At 46.3% G+C, this 14,278-nt stretch overlaps 1 long non-coding RNA gene across 1 annotated transcript in view; it reads right to left on the reverse strand.

The window, feature by feature from the left end:
• Positions 1-4,470: 4,470 nt before the first annotated feature.
• LOC307205111 overlaps positions 4,471-14,278 on the reverse strand; it is a 31,017-nt gene continuing 21,209 nt past the window's right edge. Inside the window, exon 3 of the long non-coding RNA XR_013833876.1 lies at positions 4,471-5,027. This is a non-coding gene — a long non-coding RNA (uncharacterized lncRNA). The remainder of the gene's footprint in view (positions 5,028-14,278) is intronic.

The raw sequence follows: 14,278 nt of genomic DNA on the forward strand, positions 1-14,278 counted from the left end.
GGCAGAATCCTTTCAATACCTGATATCAGACATCCTTTTTAATTGGAGGTGTTGGAAACTGACTGCATCACAGGTGATGAGAAAAGAGTGCTCCAGTATCAATGAGGGCGAGGCAGGTGGAGAAGCTGGAAACCCTAAAGCAGGGGTCAGCAAACTTTTTCAGCAGGGGTCCAGTCCACTGTCCCTCAGACCTTGTGGGGGGCTGGACTATATTGGGGGGATTAACGAATTCCTATGCCCCACAAAGGGACACGGGTGGTGCTGTGGGTTAAACCACAGAGCCTAGGACTTGCTGATCAGAAGGTTGGCGGTTCGAATCCCCACGACGGGGTGAGCTCCCGTTGCTCGGTCCCTGCTCCTGCCAACCTAGCAGTTCAGAAGCACATCAAAGTGCAAGTAGATAAATAGGTACCACTCTGGTGGGAAGGTAAACGGTGTTTCCGTGCGCTGCTCTGGTTCGCCAGAAGCGGCTTAGTCATGCTGGCCACATGACCCGGAAGCTGTACGCCAGCTCCCTCGGCCGATAAAGCGAGATGAGCGCTGCAACCCCAGAGTCGGCCACGACTGGACCTAATGGTCAGGGGTCCTTTTACCTTTACCTTATGCCCGACAAATAACCCAGAGATGCACTTTAAATAAAAGGACACATTCTACTCATGTAAAAACACGCTGATTCCTGGACCGTACACGGGCCGGATTGAGAAGGCAATTGGGTCAGATCCAACCCCCGGGCTTTAGTTTGCCTACCCATGCCCTAAAGCAACTGCAGCCTCACAGTGAAAGGCAGGAGGGATCCAACTTAACAGACAGCCGACAAGTTATGTTGATGTCGCATACTATGTGAAGGGGGAGGCAAGTGGAAGTGGTTTAGAGAAACCAGCCTGCTAGGCTGAATGGTGAGGTGTGGCAGGCCAGAGCTGGTGGTTCCTCACCCCTGACCCCTAGCTTCTCTGCCCCATTTGCTCTGTGGGCGATTTGATGCCTTGCCAGAGCATTTGCTGTGTGTATATACTGAGAGCGCCTTTAACTCTGTATTCTTGATTGATTGCATTTGCCTCCCATGTCATTTAACGCCCACAACGAACCTTGTGAGGTAGGAGAGGCTGAGAGGAAGGGACTGGCGCAAAGTCACCCAGTGAGTCTCATGACCAAGTGGGCTTTTGAACCTTGACCTCCCAGATCCTAGCCCTGCACTCTAACCACTAGACCATGCTGGCCAAAAAAGCACCATCCATTCTGCCACCACCCCAACAGTCACTCAGTGTTCCCTACCTGTTGAGTATGCACTGTCCTTTACTGAGGTGTTTGGGGTTTCCTCCCCACCTTGAGACCCCCCCCCCCCAAGTTTCCCATACTTCTCCAACTCTTGAAGTTCCCCCAAACCTCCTGTTGCCTTTTGGCCCCTCTCCTTTGGTTCTTTTGAAAATGGCAGCCATTTTATGTTATGTTGCATTCATTTTGTGATTGGAGGTCCCCAAAAGTTGGCAATTTGTGCACAACACCATACCGTCATCTCTATCAAGAAGACAAACGACCCAGTTCATTGGGCTGGATGCACCCTGAAGGTGAAGCAGTTCTAATGGCACTTACCTGTAAGTAAGTCCTATTGACCTTACTCTTTGGTTCTCTTTGGTCTAGCTTGCTGTGCACTCCTTTTTTTTTTTTTATTTTTTTTTTATAATAATTTTTATTAATTTTCCACACAGATAATAAACAGCAATATAACACAATATAACTTCATACTCATCGGTTCATAACCTTTTTTCTTTGACTTCCCCATACCTCCCCATCCCTGCATCCTTGTTTAATAATTCTTTAGCAACCCTTAAGTCCATTGTCTTAATTCCTTTTCGTAAATATTTCTTAAGTTTTTTTGTTTACTGCTGCAATTCTTTACTTCTTACCCCCTGACATCTTAACATTCCTCAATTTTACAATTGTTTTTAAGATATATTTTGAAATTCTTCCAGTCCTCTTCCACTGTCTCTTTCCCCTGGTCCCGGATTCTGCCCGTCATCTCGGCCAGTCCCATAAAATCGATCACCTTTGTTTGCCATTCTTCCAGAGTAGGTAATTCTTGCGTCTTCCAATACTTTGCCAGTAGAATTCTTGCTGCTGTAATGGCATACATAAAAAAAGTCCTATCCTTTCTTAACACCACTTGGCCCACCATACCCAAAAGGAAAGCCTCTGGTTTCTTAGGAAAAGTCCACTTAAGGACCTTCTTAATTTCATTATAGATCATTTCCCAGAAAGCTTTAACCTTTGGGCAGGTCCACCAAAGGTGGTAGAAAGTGCCTTCAGTCTCATTACATTTCCAACACTTATTATTAGGCAAATGATAAATCTTTGCTAGCTTGACTGGGGTCATGTACCACCGGTAGATCATTTTCATAATATTTTCTTTTAAAGCATTACATGCAGTAAATTTAATACCGGTGGTCCATAATTGTTCCCAGTCAGCAAACATGATATCATGACCTATATCTTGTGCCCATTTGATCATAGCTGATTTCACCGTTTCGTCCTGTGTATTCCATTTTAACAGCAAGTTATACATTCTTGATAAATTCTTAGTATTGGGTTCCAACAATTCTGTTTCTAATTTTGACTTCTCTTTCTGAAATCCTATTTTCCTGTCCTGTTTAAACGTCTCATTTATCTGATAGTAATGCAACCAATCTCGAACCTTAGGTTTTAGTTTCTCATAACTCTGAAGTTTCACCCTTTCACCATCGTATTCTATGATCTCATGATATTTTGGCCATTTAGAATCCATATTAAGCTTTTTTACTTCCCTAGCTTCCATTGGTGATACTCACCTAGGGGTTTTACTTTCCAACAAATCTTTGTATCTAATCCAAACGTTGTACAATGCTTTCCTTACAATATGGTTTTTAAAACTTTTATACACCTTTACCTTGTCATACCATAAATATGCATGCCAACCAAAACTATTGTCATACCCTTCCAGATCCAAAATGTCGGTATTCTCAAGAAGTAGCCAGTGTTTCAACCAGCAGAAAGCTGCTGATTCATAATAAAGTCTTAAGTCCGGCAGGGCAAACCCCCCTCTATCCTTTGCATCAGTTAAAATCTTAAATTTAATTCTGGGCTTTTTGCCCTGCCAGACAAATTTTGATATGTCTTTCTGCCACTTCTTGAAACAGTCCATCTTATCCACAATCTGCAACGTCTGGAATAAAAACAGCATTCTAGGCAATACATTCATCTTAATAGTAGCGATTCGGCCTAACAAGGAAAGTTTCAGCCTTGACCATATTTCCAGATCCTTTTTAACTTCTGACCAACATTTTTCATAATTATCCTTAAATAAGTTCACATTCTTGGATGTTAAATTTACCCCCAGGTATTTTACCCTTTTTGTAATTTCCAAACCTGTTTCATTCTGAAAACTCTCTCTTTCTTCCATTGTTAAATTTTTTTCCAACACTTTCGTTTTTTGTCTATTCAATTTAAAACCTGCTACTCGACCAAATGTTTCAATTAATTCTAATACTCTTTTAGTACTAGTGTCTGGCTGTTGCAAAGTCAATACTAGGTCATCTGCAAATGCTCTTAATTTATAATGTCTAACTCCGACCTGAACTCCTTTAACCAACTGGTCCTTTCTAATCATGTTTAACAAAACCTCCAGGACCGATATAAAAAGCAAAGGGGATATTGGGCAGCCCTGTCGTGTACCTTTTTCTATAGGTATTTCTTCTGTTACCACGTTATTTACAATTAATTTGGCCTTTTGTTGAGAGTATATTGCACCTATACCGTTTTCAAAACCTTGTCCTACCCCCATCCCTTGGAGATTCTTTTTCATAAAAGTCCAACAAATGTTGTCAAAGGCTTTCTCCGCGTCCACAAAGATCAAAACTGCTTTCCTATTAATGTCAACGTCCAGCAGCTCCAAAATGTCTATAATGTTCCTCACATTGTCTGACATATGTCTACCTGGGAGAAAGCCTGTTTGGTCCTTATGAATCTCTTCTGCCAACACTCTTTTCAATCTTTTTGCCAAAATGTCTGCAAAAATTTTGTAATCCACATTAAGTAAAGATATAGGGCGGTAGTAGCTTGCTGTGCACTCCTGATGGGACAACCTGGAGTCAACTGTGCCATGTAGAAAACCAGCAAAACTGCCAGTCCTTAATTATGTTCCTGCAATATTCAGCCACTACTTTAAAAAACTTCTCACAATGCTATCTAAATCCATATTTTAATGTGTATTTAAATGTGCAACTATTTTTAAGATACATAATGAGTGTTGCCTCTCAGAACGTGGATTAAAATGCATGTCTGTCATTATTTAGCTTAGATTGCAGAGTACGGCGTTCCAACATTTGGAGAAAGTGCAAAACCTGGTGGGTTGCTAAATTCAGTCTGCACATTACTCCAAGGTGTGGATCAGATCGTCTCATGTAGGGACTTGCAAAGATTTCATTCCTCAAGCATCACTAGTCATATAACATATATTTGCACCACAGATACTGCTATATATATGGAGGAGGGGGAGCAGAAAACATGACTATAGAGAGGTACAAGCAATCTCAAGGAGATCTAATGACCAGTCTGGGTAGACAGCAGCAGCCCAGAAGGTACCGTACTTTGCTAAGAAGCTGCCATCCGCAGTTCAGTGGTTCACCACACAGTGAACTGTGCACTAATCCCAGCACCTCCAGACAGCAGCAAGCTTTCCTCCTACACCGCCTGGCGACCAGAAGCCATAAAGCGACAGCGTTAACCAGGAGAGCTGCAGGTGGAATCAAACTCACAGAATTTTGTTGCAGCTACTTGGTGGAGGATGAAGTTTCACATAAAATGCCTCATTGAGCAGCAACAGTCTGGAAGAAGGAAGCCAGCAACGCTTCATTTGTGCGATGAGAGCTCTCAGCAGGTGGACAGGAAAGTGCAGGTGGATGGAGAACTTCTTCCAGGAAGCTGAACAAAGGGCTGGTCCTTTGGGCACCGCAAATCACAGCAGGGCTGGAGGACCCATCCATGTCCCTTCAATCCTGAGTGGCAGAATTTAGAAGAGTCAAGACAGAGAAAACCTCTTGTCACACAGCAGCAGGCAAGTGAGAGGAAGCACCAACACTGGTCAAAAGCAGCCAAGGTGAAACTTCTTCAAGAATAAACTCATGGGTAACACATAAGTGGCTGTCCCAACCTGATGGTCTTCAGATCTTGGAGCCTAGTAGTGGAGAAGCACAGGTCTGGTAGCTGAATGGAGTCCTCCTAGACTTTCTCTCTGGCCCCTCAGCACTCTCCCCAGGCCACCCCACCCACTCCACCCACCCTCCCCACTGGTCTTGCTTTGCACCCTCCATTATTGCTTTTGCCTGGCTGGAAAAACACTCTTCAACTCTGACAATGCCTCTTTGCCTTGGATGAAGGGGGGAGAGAGGTGTGTGAAGGCTCGGGCTGTAAAATGTTCCTGCTCCTGTTGTGGTCCAACATCTGGGGGGCACCAGATTGGGGGCCTCAGAAGTTGCCAAGGGCCACCAAAAAAAAGTCCTCAAGGCATGCAGCCCTCAGGCCAGGAATTGGAACACCCTACGATAGATATAATTCAGTATATTGCATCTGGCTACAGGTCTTTGAAATTTCTAGGCTTCTCGAATTGCTAGAAGTGGCATAGGTCTGGACAAAAACACAGCTCATTATTTCCACATGGTATTTCTTGCCAACGGAAGGAACTCGACTTGCCCTAACCAAAATTGCCCTCTGAGAGCAGGGTAGTCCCGCCTTGTGCTGTGCAATTAATTCTAATATTCCCGTTGTCAGAGCATAATTGCAGTTTCTCTGCTCAGGTAAAGGGGACTCTAACAAGGCACCCAGATCCATTCCAGATGTTCTCTCGCTCATTATTAAGAATTAGCTGGGAGCCATTAGCACACAGAGCCATCCGTGAGGATGCTCAGATGCCATCTGGAAGAGTTCATTGCCACAGCATGTGAGGCAGATGGGAGGTTGTTTGGGAAGCTTGAACTGTAGGATTTTCTTCGTTTAAAAGAAACAAAAAAAGAATGAAAGCGGGAAAGTGTATTAATTATGATTTCATGAGCCTCTACTGCTGTGCTGGGGGAATGAAAATTTATCACAGTTTGAAAGAGGTCAATGACAACTACCAGAGGGTGTGTTGTCCTGGTAGAAATTAGAAGAGGAATTCGATTCCGTTCTCACTGACAGCCAAAGTTATCTAAATCCGCACTTTCTTCAGCAACTAGCCACCCTTTGAAATCTGCACTTCCCTGAATTTTGCAATGCAATTCTCCAGCTCAAGTAGTGTGTAAAAATGCATCTACTCATGTAAAGTGTGCATTCAATGCACACACAGTGGTACCTCAGGTGCAGACGCTTCAGGTTACAGACTCTGCTAACCCAGAAATAGTACCTCGGGTTAAGAACTTTGCTTCAGGATGAGAACAGAAATCACGCGGCAGCAGCGGGAGGCCCCTTTAGCTAAAGTGGTACCTCAGGTTAAGAACAGTTTCAGGTTAAGAACGGACCTCCAGAATGAATTAAGTTCTTAACCCAAGGTACCACTGTATTAGTGAAAATGACACTGCAAAAATGCATTACATTGTGGGGAAATGCTTTGCAAAGATGTTTATATTAGGCAAAACAGCATGCACAGATGGGTATATTAGGAGAACTTTTCACTAAAATGCAAAAGAATGAACTGGTGTGGAAATGTGGAGCACCAAGCTTAAGACTGGGAAAAATGAGACACTGAGAGGAACCAAAATTGGCATATTCCTCCATCCCTCCATCCTAGACTGTATCCTCAACAACACAAATGAAACTTGGTCTGCAAGTCAAACTGAAGGAACGAGGAATAGGAAGGGCTGGGGAGAGGTTGCCCTGCTTTAGATGTCTTCACAGTGAGTTGTGGAGGGGCAGAGGGAGGGGACACTAGTGGCACAGTTCATGAAGAATTGGCAGCTGCTCTGGGGTCAAGTAGAAGCGGAGGGGCAGGCAACGAGAATAATGGGGCTTTTGAATTTGTGACAAAGGAATGGGATCGGGCTAATAGCTGTTCTCCAAATGACCTGCTGTTCCTTTTTTTTCTTTTGCCCCATCTCCATCTAAAGCCTGCATAGTTCTCAGCCTCTCCCATTATTCTCTCCTTTCCACCCAAAGAAAGAGGCCAGTTTAGTTTTTCTTCACAAAAAGGTCACAACCAAGCTGGCTGGGCACCGGTCCAGGTTAACCGTCTCAAGCCAGAGTCTAGGAATTGGTTCACATTTACAGTATTACATTTTTATCCCTCTCTTCTTTCAAAGAGGTTTTGTGACATGCCTGCACAGTTTTACTCTCATGACGATCCTCAACTGAAAGACTGTTGTCCAAAGGCAGCCAGCAAGCTCTGTGGCTGAGGAGGGATTTGAATTTGGATCTGTCAGAGATCAGGAGTTGGATTCTTCATCAGGTGACAGAGTCAAGGGTTCTGAAGGGCACCCTGTGCCAGCCCCAGAGACATGGCTATGGCACTGAACCTGCGGGTCCACCACGTGCACCCAGAATGAAGGTGTGGCACTGTCTGACTCTGAGGTCCCCACTGTGAAAGACCCTGGAAGACCTGAGCTTCTCCTGCTCTGTCACAGCTGGAAGTTACCGGAGAAGTCTGGAACCCTTTAAGCATCTTGCAACACAACTGGTGTTAATAGTTAGGCTGCACCTGGTGTTATCTCTTATGAAAGGGTTCAGTTTAGGCTTGTTCCTTGCTGGAGCAATTTCAGACCTCTGCATTCCCCAAAGATGAGCCTGGCCTTGTCAGACTGCAGGACAGGACAGGACCACTCCCAGTTTATTTCCAACACCTTAAATGCTGCTCCATGTAATGACGACCTAGAAATCCACTTGCTGGCCATGGAATGTTCTGTTGGAGAACCCAGCGCAAAGAAGTTCCACGTTCTGCCATCCATGACCTTCAGGATTTGCTTGGCTCCACTCATAAGCCACCAGTCCGTTATTGACCCAATTTCTGCTGGTGGTACCAGTCTAGGACTGGAATGGACCAGAGAGGAAGAGAAGCTCCTTACCAAGTTCAAGAGGACATGAGAAGACACCAATGATGACCCTGAGACCACCATACTGGGAAATACTCTGCTTGAGGTCACAGTTTGTCAGGAGCAGGTGCCGGGAGCAGGTCAGCAATAACTCACATGGCGTCAGTGAAGTTAACTCTTTATTCAAAGAAGCAAGAAAGCTCAGGAGGCCAGGTCTCTTCCCAGTAGATCTTGCCCCAATGAGACGTGAGGACTGAAGGTCTCCGCCTTCCCACAACTTCCAAAGGCTCCTCCTCCCCCAGGTCCTTCCAAAGCAGTCTGGGACTTTGTCGCCTTGTCTGGCTGTGCTCCACCCTCTTCATATCTTTTCTGGTTCTGTGAATCCAGCGGGGAGGGAAGCTGGTTGCAGCAGGAGGGGGAGCCCCCTGACTTCTGCATCAGCCTGATTCATCTCTGCCTTTTGGCCGCCCTCCTCAACAGCCTCTGCTTCTTCCTCTAATCCTGAACTGCTCTCTGCCACAGACTCTCCCATCTCACTAAACCCTGTTACTACTTCAGCTTCCGACACCTCCTCCTCCCAGCCTGCTCCCTCTTCTCCCTCTGACCATGCATTGTCATCCCACCGCCAGTCCCCTGGCTCTGAGCCTTCTTCCCTTGGGGGTTCCCAAGCTGGTGCCCCCACCACTCCTCTACATCCAGCCAGCCCATGACACAGGTTCATGAGACCACCAGCACTTTAGTCCAGCCAAGATCAGACCCAGGAGCAAAGGCAGCAGCAAGCCTGAGTGAAAGTGCAGAGCCAGATTTTTGGTTTTTCAAGTTAAGAAGGGAGCTGAGAAAAGTCATTCTGTTGAGAATTTTGACGGGACATTGTGCTCTTTGGAGTAAAGGTAAAGAAACCCTGGACAGTGAAGCCCAGTTGACCATGGGCTGCTACTGCTGCACAGAGGACCAGAATACAGAGAAATGTCGTTCACCATCCCGCTGCCGCATTCTATTTATCTATTTGCGCTGGTATGCTTTTGAACTGCTAGTTTGGCAGAAGCTGGGTCGGAGCGACACACAGACCCACGTTACTTCGGAGTAATTTATGTATGGTTGGAAAGAGGCAGGTGGCACTGTGGTCTAAACCACTGAGCCACTTGGGCTTGCTGATCAGAAGGTTGGTGGTTCGAATCCCCGCAACGGGGTGAGCTCCCGTTGTTCATCCCAGTTCCTGCCAACCTAGCAGTTCGAAAACATGCCAAAAAGTTCAAGTAGATAAATAGGTACCACTCCAGCGGGAAGCTAAACAGCGTTTCCGTGTGCTGCCCTGTTTTCGCCAGAAGCGGCTTAGTCATGCTGGTCACATGTCCCGGAAAAACTGTCTACGGACAAATGCCGGATTCCTCGGCCTGTAAAGCGAGATGAGAGCCGCAACCCCAGAGTCATCTGCGACTGGACTTAACTGTCAGGAGTCCTTTGCCTTTACCTTTTTTGGTGGGAAGGTTTACACTGATCTTGGTGAAGTTTCTAAGGTAGAGGAAACAGCTGACTGTAATATGGGGTTGTTTGCCACACATGGATGAAAGAGAGCCTGTCTTTCAAAAGAAATTAATGAGCTGGGCATTGCGCATTTGTCTCTGGGACTGCCCTTCAAGATAAAAATCTTTCTGGCTCTGTTTTAGAGACTATAGATGTCTTGGAGAGATATGGGCCTTTATGCTCGATTGCACGTGAGCTGTAATAATGTTACAATCAGTAGATGGTGGCAACAGAGCCTGATCTTGTAACCGTTATTAAACAAGGAGGAAGAAAAGGAAATATGTAGCGATCCGCCATACATTTGAAGCACATGATTTCTCCCAAAGAATCCTGGGAGATGTAGTTCTTTAAGGGTGCTGGGAATTGTAGCTCTGTGAGGGGTAAACTATAGTGCTCAGGCATTGTTCCAATTCAGCAGGAAAAAGCGGGTTTTCCCAGGGAAAGTGGCAGGATAAACAAAAACCTCTCGGATCTGTGCATAGGACAACCAGAAAACTCTCACATATTTGCTTTATGGTCACATAAAAAGTGGAAATATGGACAAGCCCTAAGTTGAAGAAAAATGCACAAACTGGGGTAAAGTGTCCACAGAAATGGAGGAAGGATAGCGGCTAAGAGATTCAGGTTGAATCCTGACAAGACAGAAGTACTGTTTTGGGGGGACAGAAGGCAGGCAGGTATGGAGGACTCCTTGGTCCTGAATGGGGTAACTGTGCCCCTGAAGGACCAGGTGCGCAGCCTGGGAGTCATTTTGGACTCACAGCTGTCCATGGAGTCGCAGGTCAATTCTGTGTCCAGGGCAGCTGTCTACCAGCTTCATCTGGTATGCAGGCTGGGACCCTACCTGCCCGCAGACTGTCTCTCCAGAGTGGTGCATGCTCTGGTTATCTCACGCTTGGACTACTGCAATGTGCTCTATGTGGGGCTACCTTTGATGGTGACCTGGAAACTACAACTAATCCAGAATGCGGCAGCTAGACTGTTCACTGGGAGTGGCCGCCGAGACCAGGTAACACCGATCTCGAAAAATCTACACTGGCTCCCAGTACATTTCCAAGCGCAATTCAAAGTGTTGGCGCTGGCCTTTAAAGCCCTAAATGGCCACGGTCCAGTATACCTGAAGGAGCGTCTCCACCCCCATCGTTCTGCCTGGACACTGAGGTCCAGCACCAAGGGCCTTCTGGTGGTTCCCTCGCTGCGAGAAGCCAAGTTACAAGAAACCAGGCAGATGGCCTTTTCGGTAGTGGCACCCGCCCTGTGGAACTCCCTCCCATCAGATGGCAAAGAGAAAAACAACTACCAGACTTTTAGAAGACATCTGAAGGCAGCCCTGTTTAGGGAAGCTTTTAATGTTTGAAGGACTACTGTAATTTAATATTTTGTTGGAACCCCCCAGAGTGACTGGGGAAACCTAGCCAGATGGGCGGGGTATAAATAATTGTTTGTTTGTTTGTTTGTTTAGTAAAAAATGCATTAATTAATGAAAATTGGTTGGAAAAATGTGTGCAGTAGGACAAATTCACACGAAAATGCCGATGAATTTAGCGAGCCAAAAAAAATAAAAATAAATCCAAAACCAATGTGAGAATGTGGAGAGCTGAGTTTAAGATTGGCAAAATGAGAAACTGAGGAAAAGCCGAGTGGGATCTGTTATTAGATTAGTGGAGATTCCTGCATTGGAGGGGGTTGGACTAGATGACCCCAGGGTCCCTTCCAGCTCTGCAGTTCTATGATTCTACCAAGGCAGGGCACTTCCACCAAAAAAACTGGCTTCTCCTTGCCTCTTCTGCTCGCTTGACGTTTTGGGAGAAATAGTCTTGTCAGAGCATCCTGGCAACAGATAGATGCACACAAATGCTTACCCTCCAGCACGGAAGTGTCCTCATTAGGCGGAATGGTTCTCTCCGCTGAGACCTGAATTACTGATGAGGCAGTTGCCTGGATTTTGGAGAGTTGCAGATGTGGATTTCTCCCTCTGTGATCTCCCCATGGGCTCTCCAGCTCCTCAGCGCCCTTCGCCTTGGGTGGCAGGCATCATCTTTAATCTCCAGCCTGTTACGGGAACAGACTTGTTGACATCCGTCCCCCTCACAACTGGAAAGGAGAGACTAATTAGAGCTCGTGAGGAGATATGACACCACATTAGGAAGATTTTGCTGAGGGGGGAAGAAAGGGAGAGAGAGAGAGATGGGAGGAATAGAAAAAGCAGCATATGAACCGTCCTGGGTGTGGTTATTCATCTCTCCAATGCGACAAGCCATTTATCTCTCTCTTTCTGCTTAGGAACAAGAATCCCTGAGAGGAAATTTTGTAAGAGCACCGAGGGAGCACATTAAGGGGAGGATAGCACAAAGCTCATCCATCTGTCAAAGCGAGGGGGTTTGTCAGATGGTGACGCTCGCGAATGAAGGGAATCAAAGTGGCGCTGAATTGGAAAACGGCACACAGGTGGCATTCAGTTGGATTTCCCAGGTTTAAATTTAAAATTGTTGAGGTAGAAAGAGAAATGCATGGGGACCAGCCCCTGACTGGGAGTGTTCGGTCCCAGGCCTCAGATATTCGAATTCATAATATGAAAGGAAATTATGACCTAGCATTTTTCTTCTTTGTGGTTAAACCAGAGAAGCTGTGGATGACTGGGGTTAGGATCTGTGCCCATTCCCAAAATTATTTAGCGATTCCTTTATCTACTATATTTCTTTGTCACTTTTCACACAGAGAAGAGTGTCTCAAGGTGTCTTCCAGCATAAAAGGCATTGTTGTTGTTGTTTAGTCGTTTAGTAATGTCCGACTCTTTGTGACCCCATGGACCAGAGCACGCCAGGCACTCCTGTCTTCCACTGCCTCCCACAGTTTGGTCAGACTCATGCGGGTAGCTTCGAGAACACTGTCCAGCCATCTTGTCCTCTGTCATCCCCTTCTCCTTGTGCCCTCCATCTTTCCCAACATCAGAGTCTTTTCCAGGGAGTCTTCTCTTCTCATGCGGTGGCCAAAGCATTGGAGCCTCAGCTTCACGATCTGTCCTTCCAGTGAGCACTCAGGACTCATTTCCTTCAGAATGGAGAGGTTTGATCTTCTTGCAGTCCATGGGACTCTCAAGAGTCTCCTCCAGCACCATAATTCAAAAGCATCAATTCTTCAGCGATCAGCCTTCTTTATGGTCCAGCTCTCACTTCCATACATCACTACTGGGAAAACCATAGCTTTAACTATATGGGCCTTTGCTGGCAAGGTGATGTCTCTGCTTTTTAAGATGCTGTCTAGGTTTGTCATTGCTTTTCTCCCAAGAAGCAGGCATCTTTAAAAGGAATTAAAACACTTTAAAACAACAACAACAACCAATATAAGACACAATACCTGGACATGCTCATCCTAGATAAATAAATAATCCAAGTCTTCCCACTCCACTAAGCGATGGCCAGGAGGCCTGAAGAAACAGAAATGTTTTAACCTGGCACCTAAAGGAAACAATGAAGGCAGCAGGTGCACTTACCTGGAGAGAGCATTCCACAGACAGGGAGTCACCACTGGGAAGGCCTGTTTGTATCTTGACACCACCTGCATGGGAGTTGTTGACCCAAAAATCTGGAGGACACGAGGTTGGCAAAGACTGCTCTACGTCATTATTTCTACAGCTGCTGCTCTTGCGATGAGCTGTCTGTTTTACCACAAAGAAGGTCCATTGTGAAGTCCCCAGCTGGGTGTGACAATATACTGGCCATTAATTGTCCTATTTTTAAGAATGTTCAAACTTCTCACACTGGATCTGTGTACTTAGCTATGCCTCAAAACAGAATCACGCCCTGCTGGTGGACTTCCCAGAGTCATTTCAAGAGTCACTGTGAGAACAGGATGCTGGACTAAGTGGGCCTTTGGCCTTTGGCCTGCCTAGATGGTTTGAACAATAATGCTGAATTCCCCACTCTTTATTATCACAGTTTTGCCACTGTGCCATAAAGCAAGCCACCATAATCTTTGTCTCAGGCACACACACCTGTCTCAATTGAGGGTTAAATCCCAGCTGGTGTCAAGAGCGGAGAGCTTGTCAGACTCAGACCCGTCAGCTGTCCTGATTTAATCGAGACACCCCAGATTTTAGCCCTGCGGCTCTCGCCCTTGACTGTGGCAGCCGCAGCAGGTACTTCCAAATTCCTCAGGCATTTGAGTGAGCAGAGAAGAGTGTGCAGCCATGCAAAAGGTGTGACATGTGCCCCATCCTGGCTGGGAGGCAGGTGGCTATGCGGGTGCCCATAGTCCCTGAGTGGCAGCACTGGTACTGGCTAGAGGGCAGCTACCTCTGTCCAGTGTTGGAGCAGAAGGCAGTGGACTCCAGCTCTGGCCCCTGCCACACCTCCTCTCTGTCTCCCAACTGCCTACATTCCTCACAGGCAGCGGCTTTAAGGAGAGAGTGTGCGCTCTCAGCCTCCAGTAAACCTGTCCTGCTGGGGTGAGATCCTGGCCTTGTTGTGGGTGTCAGGAGTTCAGCCTACACTTGAGTATGACCCTGGCAAATACACATGCCCAACTGGCATGTTCTCTCCCTCCTGTTCGATTGTTTGGGAGCTTCATAAGCTTTCTTCTGCCCTGAACATCACAGCGACCAATGCCAACCGACACTGGCACACTTAGGGATCCGCAGAGTTTGCGCATCTTGCGTGACAGACCTCAGCAACTCAGCATTTTGGCTAATCTACTTTATTTACATATAAACACACACAGAGCACTGC

The sequence above is a fragment of the Podarcis cretensis genome (genome assembly GCF_951804945.1).
Source record: "Podarcis cretensis genome assembly, chromosome: 16".
NCBI lineage: Eukaryota > Metazoa > Chordata > Lepidosauria > Squamata > Lacertidae > Podarcis > Podarcis cretensis.